Source organism: Aotus nancymaae, unplaced genomic scaffold, assembly GCF_030222135.1.
Source record: "Aotus nancymaae isolate 86718 unplaced genomic scaffold, 86718_ANA_hifiasm-v0.15.2.pri h1tg000036l, whole genome shotgun sequence".
Lineage (NCBI taxonomy): Eukaryota > Metazoa > Chordata > Mammalia > Primates > Aotidae > Aotus > Aotus nancymaae.
The window spans coordinates 86,877,279-86,896,048 of NW_026988450.1; positions in this window are offsets into that span (position 1 = coordinate 86,877,279).

Genomic DNA, 18,770 nt, shown 5'->3' on the forward strand with positions numbered 1-18,770 from the left:
ACAGAGAGCACCAGATTGCTTAGGGCCCATTAAGCTATGGCAAGGATTTTAGTCTTCATTCAAAGAAAAATGGAAAAGTAATTAAACTGTTTATACCTTGTGTGTACATTTGTATGCATGTAAAGATAGACTGCAAAAAAAAAAAAAATAGCATAAAGAGAATGACAGTGAGTCCAGAATGTCGGACATTTGTTCTATTGAATAATGTTTGAGTTTCACTGCAGAGCTCAGGGCAACAGAGGCAAGAATCATAGATCTTAAAGAATAACAGGTCAGAAGAAGGAAATAACTGATATCGACAAAAGTGTTTAGGAAAGTTTTGGAGAGTAGAATAACATAGAATCTGCCCTTAATCTGTTTTAGTCTAGTTAGCATTCGTATTTAGCATGTATACATTTTAAAAATAACAAAAATAAATATCAAACAGTGAAATACACATTGATTGGAAACAGAGAAAGAAAAAAAATTAATTTAAAATGCCAGATTTTCTTTACCATTTTGGTTCATTGTGGTATTGTTCAAATATATGTACTGTTTCCTCTTGGAAGAATAATTATACTTCCCAACCCTGTGGACATCAGACTTGGCCACACCCCTTTCTTTGACTAAATGTAAGGAAATTTGTAAATCCTGGGCAAACACTTTAGGAACTAGCAATGGTTGTCCACATTGTCCTCCTCCTCTGCCACAATGTTCCAGAGGTTGCTCTGTCTACCCAGGTCCTGGTGAAAATGACATGAGAGAGTTTTAGTTGATTTGCAAAGAGTAAATGGTGTGAGTGAGAATTGTATTAATAGCTTTGTAGTTATCAGCAAGTTTTCAACTTGTTGGTGCAGAATCTATTCTATCCTACCTGTTAAAACGATGTGCATTTGGGCAAATCATTCAAGTTTCTTCATCTGTGAAATGAGGATGCAGACTCTGCTTTAAAAATTATGAATGTGTACAATTTATGAGTATTTTTGAAGATTAGACATGTAGAATTTAAAAATTATATTTAGAAACATCCATACAGAGCCTGGCATAGGTAGGTATCCTCTAAAATTTAATTTTCTACAGCAGTGATTCAAGATGCATCAAGAAGTACTAAATCTTATACAGTAGACAGTGAATAGTTGGGGATCTCAACAGAGGAAAATCTTGCTGATATTAGCAAAAGCAACAATGACTAGGGAAGATTTCCCTGAGCTGAGTTGTGAAGGTTAGTTAACATCTTAATAGACCAACTTTCCTTCCCTTGCTCCATCCCTCCTTCCCTTCCTCCATTCCTTCCTTTCTCAGTTTATTTAGATCAAAAGCAATTGGTCAGGCCAAAGTAAATGGCCAATAGGATGGAATCCAAACCAGGATTCAAGCCTTGCCCAGTAGTGACCAGAAATAGCAGTCTCCAAGATCCAGTATTGGAGCAGGATAAAGCGGGTGGAGAAGGTCATACAGGAATTTGATAATATCAGTCAATATATTGGGAAGGGGAGCCAGCTTTTTACTCACAAGAAAGAAGGTAGAACTATATAAACAGACTATATGTTGTTCATATCCTGTTTTATTAGATAGATATATACATAGATAGATAGATAGATGACACACAGAGAGACAGAGATAATAAAGCAATTACATTTAAAGGGGCATGCATTTGTCCATGCTCTCATGCATGCATAGACATATATTTCCATTGAGGGAGGCTGGGGACAATGCATCTACAGTAGCAATGAGCTCATCTAGCCATTTAGATCTTGGTTTATACATTCCATGAAGATGCAGTGCTATCTATATAAGGAGGCCAGAGATTTAAAAGAGAAAAAACATTCAGCAAACTGGACAGCTCCCTGTGGTCATACCTGCTAGAAACACATCAAGGTGACATCCCCATGCAGCTATGAGAAGAGTTCCTGACTACCACCTTATTATGCCAGGAGAAGCACTTGTACTGTCTACTGGCAAAAATACAATCTAGAAAAGAAATCACATCATTCAATGATGACTAAAAAGAACATTATTTCATCTATGAAACATAATTGCATTTCAATGAGAATTAAACAGTTTGACTTTTCAAAATATACAAGGAGGCAGAGCTTTGTAAACTGGAGCAGAAAACCATGACATAAGAAAAATCTAGGACAAAAAGTCAACAGAATGATGTAGAAAAGTAAGCTACATGAAAAGAGAAGAGTCACCCTGGGAACTAAAAAAAAAAAAAAAGAATCGTAAAATTGTGTGGACTCAAATGAATAATATAAACAACAAATATGCAAAATACTTCCACATTTCAGAGGAAAAGAACTGAAATTAAAAATGTTAAATCAAATTAGTAATTTAGGGTCAAGTGTGGTAGCTCATGCCTGTAATCCCAGACCTCCAGGGAGTCCGAGGCAGGAGGATCACTTGAGCCCAGGAATTCTAGACCAGCCTAGGCAGCATAGTGAGACCCTGTACCTAAAAACAATAAATTTAAAAAAATTACCTGGGCATGGTGGTGCATGCCTGCAATCTCAGCTGCTTGGGAGGGTGAGGCAGAAGGACTGCTTGAGACCAGGAGGTCAAGGTTCCAGCAAGCATTGATCATGCCACTACATTCCAGCATGGGTGACAGAGTGAGACCATGTCTCTAAACAAAAAAAAAAACCCCACAATTTTGTAAATTATAATTTAAAGTGTGTGTACAATGGCAAAATCAGAGATGTAAATGTATAAGATTATAAAAGCATGGAGAAATATATTTTCAAACCTGTTAATAAAATTAAAGATTGCTAAAAACAATAATTATATATTATTTAAAACATCTAATTGCCACAGAAAATCTGTGGCTGTTGACCAGGGTAACTGTAGCAGTAAAAGTGAAATTGTAGTGCATTATCTTAGGCACAGGCTCCAAACTATCACTAATGCTGGGCACCAAAATATCACCGGATATCATTGGTCAGTCGGGATTAGAACAGTCAGATTTTGGCTTAAAACCGTCTCTCAGCAGACAAGTTCTTTATTACATTACTCATATTTCTGGAAATCCAGAGTATAACACAAACTGAAATAAGCCTCCTAAATATGGAAAGAACTTGCTTCACTTTCACCTTGTACCACTGTGCAAAAGAGGACACGATGTTGGAGATAACCATATACCACAGTTGAAAATGCTGCTCAGGTCCATTTCCTGGGTAACTCATTCTACAAGTTTTCAGGAGGTCCTGCACAAAGGGAGGCTCTGCTTTAGCTCTCGAATGTACTTTAAAGTCCCACCTGGATCTTTTGAACCAGCTAAACATAAAAGAAGGGTCTCTGGCAAGCCAAAACGCTTTAAGAAGCCTTTGATACTTTCTGATGGAGGATATCAGGGCACATTTCTAGATATTTACACTAATAGCATGATCTGTTCTGTTGACGACTACTGTTCATCAGAGTTTTGTTTAGTTTTTCTTTTTGTTGCTTTTGTTTTTTTCTTATTAGAACTCTGTTTTACCCAGACACCAAGGTGAGAGTTTTATAAGACCTTTCTCTTAGCATCTCGGGCATGTTATAAGAATCTTGTAAGTCAATAAAAAATTAATAACTACTTACAATTTTATACTATTTGAATATTTTCCAATTTCTGTATAGATCTTATATCATGTGTTCCTTGTAATAATTCCAAGAATTGAGTTGTCATCTTTACTTGTTTTCCAGATGGAAAAACTAAGGTTCAGAGAAGCTGATTTGTCCTAGGCAATGGCAGTAGTAAGTAGCAGGGTGACTCGATGTCCTGTGGGCAACAGACATGGCCATAAACCAGGCACTGCCTGTAGAATCTTACAGTTGCTTCAGGTTCACATAATGGTCTTCATGCTCACATATTATATCAGGTAATTTCCGACTCCACTTATTTCACAGGTAACTACAATGATTTTGAAGCTCTGTGTCCTCATCCAAATCTCATCTCGAATAATCCATAATCCCCATGTATCAGGAGGAAGAACCTGGTGGGAGGTGATTGCATCATGGGGGCAGGTTCCCCCATGCTGTTCTCCTGATAGTGAGTGAATTCTCATGGGATTGGATGGTTTTATAAGTGTTTGACACTCTCTCCTTCTCGCTCTCTCTCTCCTTCCATCTCTCTCCTCTCTCTCCTTCTCTCTCTCTCTCTCCCCTGCCACTGTGTAAGATTTGCCTGCTTCCCCTTTGACTATGATTGTTAAGTTTCCTGAGGCCTCCCCAGCCATGTGGAACTGTGAGTCAATTAAACCTATTTCCTTTATAAATTACTCATTCTTGGGTATTTCTTTATAGCAGCATGAGAATAGACTAATACAGTGAGAGATTTAGAGAATATCAATACATTTCAATTCCTACTTGAAGCTTAAAATGTTGGCACCACCAGTGATTTTTATATGAAGTAATGGGGAGGAGAAAGGGGGTTAAATTAATTAACAAAACATGCATTCTGATTACTGCTTATGTAGCTATTAGGAAGGAATGATTTAACAAACCATAGCCTGCTTCTATGACCACTCATTTCATCTTCCCCAGCCCCTCAGACAGCCTCTCAGTTAGTTGGAATTTCTTCCTGGTGCTGTGGCTGAGGGCTCGAATGACATGGGATTCATATGCTTAGTGGATCTTTCTTCACTGGATTGCCACAATTTTCTGACTGATATTTTAGAGAATTAGATTTCTAAGAGATAGCAAAGTGCATTCCTCAGATTTCACACAGTCTTTCTTGACATGTACGTCTCTCGACAATGGTGTGTTATTAACAGAATTTCATCTTGATAATCACAGACAATCACCTCAGCAATCACAGGACCCCTTCTTTCCTCATGGTGATGTAATATCATAAGGGGAATAAATACTTAGGAAGGAGTTTCAGATTATTATTTAATAAAAGTTTTACTGAAAATTCTGATTACAGTCATCATTCCTTGGGTATCTAAACCAACCACGCACAAAGTTGCATGTATGGGAAACAAAACTCTTAGGAATGATAGAGGTAGACTGTTCCCTTTTTCACTCCTTTGTCTTTGACACACACATTCTGCTTATGGAGAAGAGCATGTTGTAGAACGATGTGACCTTCATGGTTTACTGTGTATCATCTGCAACCTCACCCTGTATTGCCTGCTCTGTGATAAAGGAGCTGGACCCTGTAGGCATTCCCCCTTGCAACTGACACAAGCTTTGTCACCACAGGGTGCTGAAGTGACAGTACAGGAGGAAGGACAGTACAGGAGGTGTCAGACACTTGCAGAATGCAGCAGCCAGCACAGTATGCCACACTTTCCCAGAGATGACTCTCCCAGCACACCACCCGCTGGAGGCAGCTTCTACATGGGTTCCATGGTGAAGCACTTCCCTTTGTATGGCTTCCCCTGGAACCCTAGAGGAAAATTTCCAGTGAACTCCACCAGTGGGAAAATTACCATGGACCCCAGAAAGTAGCTTTCTGGTGTGCTCCATGGCCTGATATCTCCTCATGGATGGCTTTCTCTGGCATCCCCAAAGACAGTTTCCCAGTGAGTTCAGCTAGTGTAACCCTGGACTTTCCAAATATAGGGTTGAGAAGGGAGACCTCCTCAATTCCTTCTGTTTCCTGATCTCCACCTCCTCCCTCCCCTCTCCTTCATATGAGAAGGAGGGTGAAGAAGGAAAAAAATAAAATAGCAAAGAGCTGGGAAGATGACTCCTTTTTCAGTTCTCAGCATCTCTGCTATCTGAAAGCCTTGAAAGAGTTGCAAATGAATGTTATCCCCGCTGGCTGGAGCCCAGCACTGGGTCATGTCCCCACGTCTGCACGGCCCACACTCCCTCCTGGAAACACCTCTGCCAACAAATAGCTTACTGCCTTTGTCTTGCCTCTGTAAGCCCCTCCCTTGCCAGTCCCCACTCATGCTGCATGTGAATTAGCAAATCGATGAAGCCAAAAGATTGTAAGGTCAGACATTCAGCAAATGGACAATGACATAGTTTCACCTCAGTTTCCCCTTTAGCATTGTAAGCCTATAAAAGGGGAGAGAAGCTGCTGCTTGGGGAGCTCAGTGAATGAGGCTGTTGCCCCTGCAGCTCCCAGGCCAATAAAAAGCCACTTCCTTCCTCAGTTTGGTGTTTGAGAGGTTTCTGTCTCACTTTTCCTGCTTCAGTGTGAGTTGGCTAATGCAATGCTGAGCCCCTGATCTGCCAAAAGAAAAGACCATAAATGAGACTCTAATATGACATTATTTCTTGGGGGGGACTATTTAGACACCTGGTAACAGGTTGATTACATTGGCCTTCTTCCTTAATAGAAGCATGTGAGATTTCCTTTCACCAAAATAGATACAATTTTAGCTGTGGATTTTCCTTCTCTGCCTGTAATGCTTCCACTAGCAGCAGCATCTGTGAATTCACAGGATGCCTTATTCAGCATCATTACATTCCAGACAACATTGTGTATGATGAAGAAAGAAACACATTTCACACAAAAGAAGTGCACCAATGGGCTCATGACTGTGGAATCAACTGGTAACAGAACATACATAGGGCGCTGTGTGTCTTTGAGGAGTAATTAATTCAGCCAGTTATAGGAACAATAACCATTGGGAGTGTGCATCCTGACACTTAGAAAGTATGTGAGAGTGTCTGTACTTGTAAGAAGGATATCTGTGTCTTGTCTGGTGGAAGTATAAAGTTGTTTCGTTGTTGGACAGAAGTTAAAATGTATGAATAGGGGTGAGAATGGAAGCTGAATAGTCATATGAGAGGACTTTGCTGGTTATCGACTTCTTGCCTTTCTGCTCCAAAGCCATGTCATTGCCTGTTCTGTGATGATGGAAATACACCCTATAGATAGATTGGGTTTGTCAGTAGGTACAATGCAAAGCTTTGTCTATATTCCAGCCTGAAGAGACACTGCTGGTGGATGGGGCTTAGATTCCTGGTTCCAGAATGCCTCTCTTCCTAGGCCCTGACAGCACATGGTAGCCCACAGCCTGCTATACCATCTGATGGGGAGCTTTGGCCAACCTGCTCTAGGGTGGCTCTCCAGTGCAACACCTGGTAGCATCTGCCCTGGGAATTCCAAGCCTGAGGCTTCCCTGGCACCACAAAGGAAAGCTTCCCCACAAGTCCACGAGTGCAACATCTTCCCATGGGCAGCTTCCCCAAACCCCAGAGAAGTGGCTTCTCAGTGATTTTTGTGGTATGGTTACCCACTGTGGACAGGTCTTCCCAGTGTCCCAGAAGACTTCCAGTGAGCCCCACCAGCGTGACGACTCCATGAACTTTTTTGTCATTTGGTGGACTTTGGCTGTATCCTTTCCCATGAGGTCAAGATCTAAGCCTGGTCAGGGAATGGGGCTCTTACAGATTTGTACCTCCTGTGGGTGCTCTGCCTCAGCCTTAGTGCCGCTGTCTGCTTTACGTATCTGCCATCACTGTATTTTTTTTTCTATTTGTTTTTGCCCCCTGTGGGTATTCCCCTATTATAGTTAATAATTATTTACATCAAACGTTGCACTTTCATGATATTGTGTGGTTTCTGTCTTCTGTTTGAGCCCTAACTGATAAAAATTCTCATTGGTTAAAAGCATACACTTTATTTTGTGGTACAGCACCCCAGCCTCACAGGATGCTACCTCAAAACTGTGCCCTGAATCTCAGAACCTCATTCCATCTTTTTATCGAGCCATTGATTTTGTTTTGAGGCACATGGAAAAAATAATTTGTACATTTTAGCTCATTACAAGTTACCCTTCACAGTAAAATGATTTCCTTGACTGATGTCATTGCAAACTGAAATACCATGGTGAAAGACCAAGGAATTTCTTAAGTCACTTAATGATAGTTCTATTCAAAATGTTTTCTGCAGGGTAAACAGATCTGTATCTAGAATACATATTCATTTCCACAAAAATAAATTGTTGCCTACTCTACCGTAGAAAGAAAAGATACACTATACCTACTAGCTGGTAACAGGCTGATTCCACAGGGAAGGGGCGCAATGTCTGTGGAGTGATCATGATTTATAATCTAAAGCAGGACATTTTTTGAGAATAAAAAAAGTTCCTAATGGGTCAAAAGGGCAAGAAGTATAAACCAAGAATCTTGGGGGAAATTTGAATGCATGCTTATCGTATATAGTGAGTGCTTAGCATTAGACTCTACTAAAGGCATTATTAGTATTTAACGGCAGCAGTGTCCTGTTAAGCTTGGTGAAGCACGTTCAGTTTGTAGCGTCCATGCACAATCTTCATTATTGATGCTATTGATCCTGTGTGCACAGACGCATGGGGCAAGAGCCAGTGTTGTCAAGGAAATAGACTGACTAAAATCCACATGCTCATCTTGTCCAACTAATTATTGAGTTTCCCCCACAGGTTATTCCCTTTGATGATCACTTAGTTTTTTCATGAATGTCTTCATTCCCTGTGCCCCTTTGCAGATGCTAATCCATATACCTTTCTTAAATATGCCACCTAACTTCCAGGAGTTTTTTTTTTTTTCCATAGTCTTCAAGAAGCCAATCAATTTGTAATCACTGTAGGCTGTGTCTTTTCATTGCAAAATGGACATACAGAAATACTATCCCAATTCTTTCCACTTTAGATCACTCCGCCTCATGAAGTAGTCCTACGGGGCCACCCCTACATGGGACTGTCTCATGGTAGCCACTCTTTTCTTGTGACAGCAATACTCTTTTTTTTTTTTTTTTTTTTTTTTGTGACAGAGTTTCACTCTTGTTACCCAGGCTGGAGTGCAATGGCGCAATCTTGGCTCATCACAACCTCCACCTCCTGGGTTCAAGCAATTCTGCCTCAGCCTCCTGAGTAGTTGGGACTACAGGTATGCACCACCATGCCCCGTTAATATTTGTATTTTTAATAGAGACAGGATTTCACTATGTTGACCAAGATGGTCTTGATCTCTTGACTTCGTGATCCACCCACCTTGGCCTCCCAAAGTGCTGGGATTATAGGCATGAGCCACCACGTCCGGCCTGACAGCAACACTCTTTTAGGAGAAAGAATTTCATGGGGCTGGGGGTGCTGCAGATTCAAAATGTTATAGGAGTCCAGAGGAGAGAAAGACCAAACAAGGCCAAGACAACCCGCCAAGGTCCCAAGACTTCATCTAGATGTTATAAACAGGAAGGATTATTTTTCACATCCATCTTTGAAGCAGACCTTTGATTCTTTTCAGTTATGTTCACCGGCCCTACGGAGCCGCACATGAGGCTGCAGGTGAGTTGCTGGCAAAGTGGTGAAGCACAGGGGAGTTAACTGGAACATGCATCACCTTCTCCTGGAGGTTGCCCGTGCCTTACGGATTGGCTTTGGCCTGGTCTCACAGCTCATGTTGTTTAACCAAAAGGCTGTTTCTCAGGTAACACTCAGCTGGTTATAGTATATTGAGGTTGCAGAGTCGCTTGTCCTAGATCAGCCATTCAATATGGATCAGGACCCAGTCAACCAGAAGGTGCTTATAAGAGGGAGAATCATTGTCCAAAATAAGTCATGGCTTTACTCCAAAACCCTGAAAGTCTCTCCTGAAATTCACTAGTGGGGCTTCCTAGACACCTTGCTATGCCCTAGACACTTCCAGTACTGTTAGATTTACTGGCATGAAAGGCTGAAGCAGCAAAGTTTGCACCATGCACGGATCTGCTGAGAGCCCTCTCTGGCTACAGGCCCTGGATAAAACTTACAATCTTATGAGTTACTTATATTTACTTATGAGTAAGTGTATTATGACAGCAAATGTGGTATGTGTTACTGTCAAAATCCAGAGATTTATCAAGCATTGTGTCTCTTTCTCGCTTGTAGGGTACAAACTGCAGCAAGTTGTATCTCTCTACAAAAGAATATCCTTATATGCTCCCAGACCATTGGGTCACTAGAACTTTGCTCATGTGGCAGACAATTGGATTTCTGTGGGTTTTATCACCAATCCTTTGACACAAACATATCTCACTAAATCCTCTAGGGTGCTGGCTACAACCTGCTCAGCAGGGGTGTTTAGAATAGCATCACCCACTGAAAGGACCAGTGTGATCTTCTTCAGAATATCAAAATGAAAGTTTTAAAAGAAAGTCTTCTGAAACAAATCTAAGATAGAAAAATTTCAGGAAGGATGTTTATGAGGAATTATCCGCAGTACGTACAACAGTAAGAAATGAGATTGTGAGATACAGCAGAGACAGCTGACTGGCAGTATAGCTTCAACTGAGGTCTCAGCCAATCCTATGGAGAGCGCTGGCTTTGGGATGGCCCCTCAGTTGAGGCATCTGTATTCGTGTACAGTCAGACATTGGTCTCAGCCACCTCCTGGAAGGGGGCGTCAACTTAGGGTAGGGCAGTTCTCTGCCATTAAGCAGCATGCCCAGTGAGGGGTATGTCAATGAGTCTTCAGCAACCAATATTGCTAGCACCTATGGGATGGGGGCATGGGTGTATAAGCCTTGGGAAAAGAATCTGGCGAAGCATCACTTTATCCACTACAAGCAGAATACTGGAGAATTGTACTGTTAGATAATATCACTAAAATATACTGATAGATATTGGAATAATGACTTCTGTAAAGATATCAGGGTGTTGATGTTAAAAACAAAAGCATCACCAATCACAAAGCTACATTTTATGTATTTGGCTTGTCAATTTTTGCACCTATTTCCAGCATATTATCCCATTCAAATATTGCATCAGTACTACCTTACAGTTAAGCCGCTGTGAGATCAGCAAATACAATTACAAATAAAAAGATAGCTTTATCTGAGAGTTAGTGAAATGACAAGGATGAGCCTGCTATGGAAGATAGAGGTCTGTTGCTGACTTCATTATATCCTGATTTGTGTATCATGGGGTTCTACCACATTAATGAAAGCTTTTGCTCATTAAGCTCTCACTGTGGGGCAGGCCTTGGGTCAGTGCTTTTTGTGAATTATCTGACTTAATTATCTTATCAAATTTATTAGCCTCATTTCACACTAAAGGAGCCTGATTCAGAGAAAGATTAATTAACATGCCTAAGGTTATATAACTTGTAAATAGAGAGATAGATTTTATACCAGGAATTCCTATACTGAGACCAGGATTGAAATCTCTAATTTGTCCACTAAAGATACAAGGAAGACGGACTGCTCTACAGTAAAGAAAAGTAAGTGAAATGTGTATTACAGATGGGACTATTGACAGAGAAATTATTTGAAACCGATTAAGTGTTTGGCAACAGCATCATCAGCATGCAAAGCCAGCTCTTGCTGCCAGTGGCAAAAACCAGGCGCCCATGCCAATGCCTTCTCAGCAGGACCCCAAGCCAACTGCAGCCCTCAGGGTGCACCTGCAGTCAGCTAATTTGCTGGATGAGTTCTGCCCCAAAAGTCAGAAAATCATCTTCAGAAATGACCCAGACGACCTTTTCCAAAGTTTTGCAGAACTGACCAGGTGGCAGAGTTTTTCAGGTGTCCATCTGCTCATGCGTTCCAAGGATAGCCAGGATTCCAAAAATGTCTCTTGTTTGATGCATGCCATATTCCCCATGGAGTGCTTCAGTAATTCATTTTTAATGCATTTATTACTACAAAATGCAGAAGTGTATGGTGTGCTGTAAAGGGTCCATCTAGGCTTGGATTCTGAAAAATGCTTGAAATAAAACCTTTTGGGATTGTAATGCAATTAAATTAAGCAAATGGTGCAAGCAGTGGGACCCCTTTCAACAGCTTGGGGTATAAAAAGTCATTCCTTTCTAGCCTAGGCATAACCAGATTCCAGAGAAATTCCGTATTTCATGCCTAACCATGAACCTCAAAGGCATTGCCAATTTAAATGTCTAGGGCCTACTTATTCTTCTTTTTTTTTTTTAATCTTTTACTATTTATTTATTTATTTTTTATTATTTATTTATTGCATTTTAGGTTTTGGGGTACATGTGAAGAACACGCAAGATTGTTGCATAGGTACACACGTGGCAGTGTGATTTGCTGCCTTCCTCCCCTTCACCTATATCTGGCATTTCTCCCCATGCTATCTCTCCCCAACTCAACCTGGAAACCATCATTCTCAGCAAACTGACACAAGAACACAAAACCAAACACCTCATGTTCTCACTTACAGGCAGGTGTTGAACAATGAGAACACATAGGGCCTACTTCTAAATACCACATGAAGAGAACTCGGAGTAATCCAGGCACCCCACAGGGAAGTTTCATCTTCTCGTTCCATCACTTTTGTTGCTGATCAGGGGGGTGACCTGTGCAATGTGGTTTTTTTAATGTTAATTTCTTTATTTAATCAAAATAATTAATAAACTAAGAAAATAGAGAAACACAAAGCTCTTAGTAACTGCTGTTGTATTTAGGCTGTTATACGGGAGTGTCTTCAAAGCCTCATATCCTCTTCTTTTTTCTTTGCGTTTTTGGAGTTTGGGTTACATGCTGGACTATTTTCCTCCTCTAAATTGTCTTCTTTTTCTTCATCATCTGCCTCTTTGCTTTTTTTTTTTTTTTTTTTTTTTTTTTTGAGACAGAGCAGAGCTTTGCTCTTGTTGCCCGGGCTGGAGTGCAGTGGCGCGATCTCGGCTCACTGCAACCTCAGCCTCCTGAGTAGCTAGGATTATAGGCATGCGCCACCATGTCCAGCTAATGTTTTGTATTTTTAGTAGAGACAGGGTTTCATCGTGTTGGCCAGGCTGGTCTTGAACTCCTGACCTCAAGTGATCCACCTGCCTTGGCCTCCCAAAGTGCAGGGATTACAGGTGTGAGCCATTGTACCCAGCCCTTATTTTTCTTTACTGTCATTATTATCAGCATTCTTGTTATCACTAGCTAAGTATAATAACAACCTTGAGATTATACAGCAATGTGTTTTTATCGCCACGTTTTGGATGCTGTTTTGGGTTGCATGTGTCCTTCAAAAAGGTATGTTGATGTCCTCACCCACCCCACCCTGGTCCCTGTGAGTGTCACCTCATTTGAGAAAGAGGTCTTAGTAGATATGATCAAGTTGAGATGTGGTCATATTGAATTAGGGTGAGCCCTCATCCAATATGATGGGTGTCCTTGGGAGAAGAAGAAAAAAGATACAGAGACACAAGGAATACATCATGTGATGACACAGGCAGAGACTGGAACTACATCTTTCTCTACGAGTCAGGGAGCCCCAGTGATTGAGCTAAGACAAAACATGGAACAGATTCTCCCTTACAGCCTTCAGAGGAAGCATGCCCTGTGCATGCCTTGATGTCAGACTCTTGTTTCTAGAACTGTGGGTCAATAAATTTCTGTGATTTTAAGTCACCCAGTTTGTGGAACTTTGTTAAGAGAGCCTCAGATACCTTACTGCTCCGATCCAGCACAGAAGAAGATGATTTTTTTTTTTCTGGTGAAGATAATCCCACTCTCTCCAGTGTTAGACAGGACACAGCACTGCATCCTGGAGCTACTGAGCTACTTAATTCATACTCACATTCTCAATAGACCCTCCCCTGCACCCTGCAAAACAACCCTTCCTGTGCTAGGAGCTGGGTTAGTGTGGGGGGAAGGTGGAGAAAGGGATTTCCTACCATAGCAAGTGAGCCTGTTATATGTTGGGTCAGAGCAGCCTCCCCGTACAACCCGTGACAGAGTGGTTGGTCTCAAGTGTCATGTGTGTGCATTAACTGAGTGCTTGATAGGTATGCTGATTCCCAGGCCTTGTCCCAGACCTCCTGATTCCAGCCTTTGAAGACAGACCTCTTGCTGGCACTAATCTATACAGGGTGATTGTATTAGTCCATTCTCATGCTGCTATACGGACATATCTGAGACTATGTAATTTATAAAGGAAAGTTTAATGGACTCACAGTTCCACATGGCTGGGGAGGCCTCACAATCACGGCTGAAGGCAAATGAGGAACAAAGTCACATTTTACATGGCAGCAGGCAAGAGCGCTTGTGCAGAAGAGCTCCCATTTATAAAACCATCAGCTCTCATGACACTTGTTTACTACCATGAGAACAGTATGGGGGAAATCGCTCCATGATTCAATTACCTCCACCTGGCCCCACCCTTGATGTGTGGGGATTATTACGATTCAAGGTGAAAGGTGGGGACACGACCAAATTATATCAGTGATTCTCATGCATCGTGTCCATGGGACGCACTTGGAATAACAATACTCTTGTCTTTGTTGATGAGCTACGTTTGTTCCCCCAAAAGTCCTCTTCCCACCCAGTCTACTGCTAGCAGACCTCCACCAGCCCCCTGCACCACTGCCTGCTGACTGATGGGGTGCTTGCCTTCATCCCCCTGGTGAGTCAGAACAGAAAGCACATGGCAGCATGTGCACAGGTATTTGAGCATCTTTAGGGAACATGCACACACTTCTCTAATCCATGGAGATGGCAGCAAAGAGGTGAAGGCAGTGTGTCTTTATTTTAAAAGCTGTGTAATTTGAATTTATGGTATAATGGTGCAGACTCCTTGCATTCACCAGCTTGCCTGTATTTTTTACTGTTTAAAACTGAGAATGCTGGTTTCCGGCCAGCACCCCGTGTCCAGTGTGCATCAAGATATGTCACTGTACAAAAAGCTGAGATCATGGCCCCAGGAACCCTCCAGGTTGGTTAACTATTGGATGCAGAACACTCACATAAATGTCTATTTTCAGTACATTTCTTCATTCATTACGTTCTCCAATGTGGGCTAACCATTATAACCATCTGATTTTCTCCATGGCTGGAAATGATTGTCTAAACATCTTCATGTCTACTCTCCAATCTGTGACTGGGCATTGGTGACAGTTCTTGGCTTCAATTCTTCATGGGAATAGCTGAAAAATACCATGGCTGTTTCTGCAATACATTTTACTGAGAAAAATGTTATAAAATACAGGCTAAAACACCTATGAGTGTAAATAACTATTAAATGCACCATTAAAAGGTACTAAAAGGTATGAGAGTAGGGCATTGGAGTCTTACAGAATGGGCATCTTTTCAAGCTGGCTCCTGTCACTTAGCCATAAGCATTTAAGATTTCTTCATGTTGTCTTGAGGCTTCATTAGCTCATTCCTATTGTTTCCATATAATACTCCTTCGTAGGGATGTACCATAGTTTGCCTATCTATTCGTCTATGAAAAGACATCTTAGTTTTCTCCAGTTTTTGGCAGATTTATAAATAAATCTGCCATAAACCTCAGTGTGTAAGTTTTTGTATGGATGTAAGTGTTCAACTTATTTGGGAAAATAGGAGCACAATTGCTGGATTATACAGCAACATTATTTTTAACTGCCAAATGTCTTCCCAAATAGCTGCAGCATTTTGCATTTCCAGCAACCACGAATACGAGGTCTTTCTGTTCTGAATCCTTGCCAGCATTTGATTTTGTCAGTTTTTTTGGATTTTAGCCATTAAAATATGTTGTGGAATCTCACTATTGTTTCACTTCGCAATTCTCTGATTACAAATAATCTTTGAAATATGCTTATTTGCCACCTATATATCATCTTTGGAAAGGTGTCTGTTCAAGTCTTTTGCCAGTTTTTTAAAATTGATGGTCTGTTTGCTTACTTTTTTTAGTTTTAAGAGTTCTTTGCATGTTTTGGATAAAAGTCTTTATCAAGTGTAAGTTTTGCAAATACATTATCTCAGCCTGTGACTTATCTTTTAATTTTCTTAATGATTCTTCCTTTTTTAACTTTGATAATTTTCATATATGAAGTTAAAATATGTTTCTAAAGCAAGTAAAGCAGAAGGACTGTGCTCTGCTCCGAAGTCTGATTTCTCTTACTTATTCCCTCGTTCCCTGCAGGGCTATTGCCATGAATCTCTTCCTCCTCCTGCTTTAAAGTTCATTCAGCTCAGTGTCACCTCCTCCCTGAAGCCGCCACAGCTCCTCTTACTTCTCCTCAGCAGTAAGAAAGCAATAGATTCCCTTTCCTATGTTCTAACACCCTGTGTCTCCCCTCCTCCTTTATCTGTCTGAAATCACAATTATATTATGATTTTCTGCTAGTGAATTGATTTTCCCTCCTTTTTGAGTGCTGACTTGATGTTCAAAGGAAAGGCTCATTAGCCTATGAATTTTGGATTTTGGGTTTTCATATTTGGAATTCTCAACTGTTAAGTATATTGCAAATAATTCAAAATCTGAAAAACCCCAAAATCCAAAACTTTGTATTGTCCCAAGCATTTCTAACAAGGGATACTCAACCTGCAGAGAGTGAGCAATTGCTGGGTAGGTTACCTACAAATCAATTGTAAGTGTGTGAGTTAATGAGGTGCATGCAGACATATCCACATAGGGTTTCATTTGGGGGAACAAAGTTATATTTTAAAAAGCAAGTTGGAAAACTACTGGATTAACTATCCAAATATCATTCTCAATTATCAGTCTGCAGTTCATGACGATATTCCAGGGTTGTGTGAGATGACATATTAAAGCTCTAAGGGCTGAAACCCAGCAGGCACTAGAGAATAGTGGTGAGATCTGAACTGGTTCCTAGGTTCCCATTGGCTCAGCTGGAGCTTTACCTACTCCCCATGCCATTATTTCTGGGGTTTTAGCAAGATCCTCTCCACAAAAAAAGTTGCAACCAATAGGACAAAGGGTGTAACTGAGGCAGGAAGAGTAAGAAGTGCAGAGCGCAGTTTGACCCAGATAAGAAGTATCAAAGGATTAAGTATCAAGAAGTACCGAAGTATCAGGGAGTATCAAAGAAATAACAAAGGGGTGTCACAGCAGGAGTTGGGGCAGGGTGGAGTTAGGATGGACCCAACACTCAGTCATGTTTGGGACTCTAGCCCAGGCTGCAAATAATGTGCATGCCTCAAGCAAGTTACCCATCTGTTAAGTGTTTCTAACTTTCTCCTTTCAAAAATAAACATACAATATTATAGAGCATATTGCCTACAAACCCAGCATCCAAGAGTATTGTTCATCTGGGTAATCCCTCTTTCCTTCTAACTACTCATTTTCCAAATAATAAGCAAGAAATATTCATCATCACTTTCTATTTTTTAACTTTGTTTTTAGAAAGGAGCCTAATCATGTGTGGTTATGCAATTTCAAGTACTCATGGACTCCCACAGCTGGAATTAGAAAGCCTTAGAAATCATACAGCCCAGATACTCCTATTACACATAAGGAATCTGAGGATCAGAGTTTCAACAATTTATCAAAAATGCAGTGCTGCTAACTTGGGGAGCCAGCGAGAGAATCTGTGACTCCCGATTCTCAGGCAACAGACTTTCTAGCTTATCGTACTTTGCTTTGGATTCATGTGGCAACCAGAGGAGCCTGTAACATTTTAGTTTCTACCTTGGCATTCCAAGTCACTTCGTAACCCAGGATTCCCATAGGGTCTTCCTGAGATTCCAGCCTGGATGCTGGAAGCATGGGAAGGCTGCCAAAGGAAGTAAAGGCTCTAAATACATATGCCAATAGGTTTAGAAAGAAACAACGTCCCACTCAGAATAAACAGCCTGAATCAAATACTCACAAGAAAAAGACATTGTGAGTGTTTAGCTACTTTGTTGTGAAGAAAGTGTTGAGCAAAAGAGAAGGGTGGTAGGATTGATGAATTCCTAAATGAACAATCTTAGTCAAAATGAGCTACACATTCAACCTAAATTGTCCCTAAGGTTTCATTACTCAAGCATTTTTGCCAAGTGTAGAGTGACCTTCAAAAATTCTGAATGAGTTGTTTTCAAGTTCTGGGGACACTAGACAGGTAAGTTTAATCAAAAGTTTGTACTGTGAAGACCCGCAACTCTGCATTGTATTTTATCACCCTTCATCGACATGTAGTCACAAAACTCAAAGTGATCCTTGACAATTAATATTAATAAGAATATAGTTTTGAGTTGGAACAAACACAAAACATCCAAAAGGACCAGGAGAATGCAAGATGCCAAGGAACAAAGAAACCACCAGAAACTCTGCAAGTAATCATGGAAAACTTCATCTCACTTTTCACTCCTGCTCCCTCAGAATTCTGGAGAGAGAGAGGGAGAGAGGGAGGAGGGGAGAGGGGGAGAGGGGGAGAGGGGGAGAGGGGGAGAGGGGAGGGGGAGAGGGGAGGGGGGAGGGGGGAGAGGGGGGAGAGGGGGAGAGGGGAGGGGGGAGGGGGAGATGGGGAGAGGGGAGAGGGGGAGAGGGGGAGATGGGGAGAGGGGAGAGGGGGAGAGGGGAGATGGGGAGGGGAGAGGGGAGGGGGGAGAGGGGAGGGGAAGGGGGAGGGAGGATGGGTGGCGGGCGGGGGGGGGGGGGAGAGAGAGAGAGAGAGAGAGAGAGAGAGAGAGGAGCATTCCCTGAATTACTCCTCACCTGTCACCTGAATGAGCTGATGAGCATCCAGACCCTGGCCCAGGTGGTGATACTGATGTGGCTGGAAAACCCACCAGCCCAAGTCCATTTGGGCTCTAGCTGATGCTCTGTCGTGGGATGCTTCTTTGGGGACTTTGGGATGGGGTGAATATTTTGCATGCCCAACGGCCCTGGTTTATAGTTACCAAGGGTACACTTGGGCTGTCCTGAGCTGATCCAGGTGGAAAACTCCCCCAGTCTCTCTCCCCTCTTCTCTACCTGCTCACCTTTTGGCCCTGTTTGTCCGATGTTATAGGTAGCCATGTGCCTCCGGATGGGGAGAGGGGTGGCCTCGGGATGGGGAGACGGATTACTTTGGCTTATCCGGCTGGGCTCCACAGAATCACAAGTTTCCTACAGAGGAGAAGCCAAGAGGCAGAAAGAGCAGAGTAAGAGAGACAGGACAGCTGGAGCTCATGATCTCCCAGAGGCCCTGAAGAGGCAAGCTGCACTGCAGTAAGGGGCTGAGGCCCAATATTCCCTTGGGCC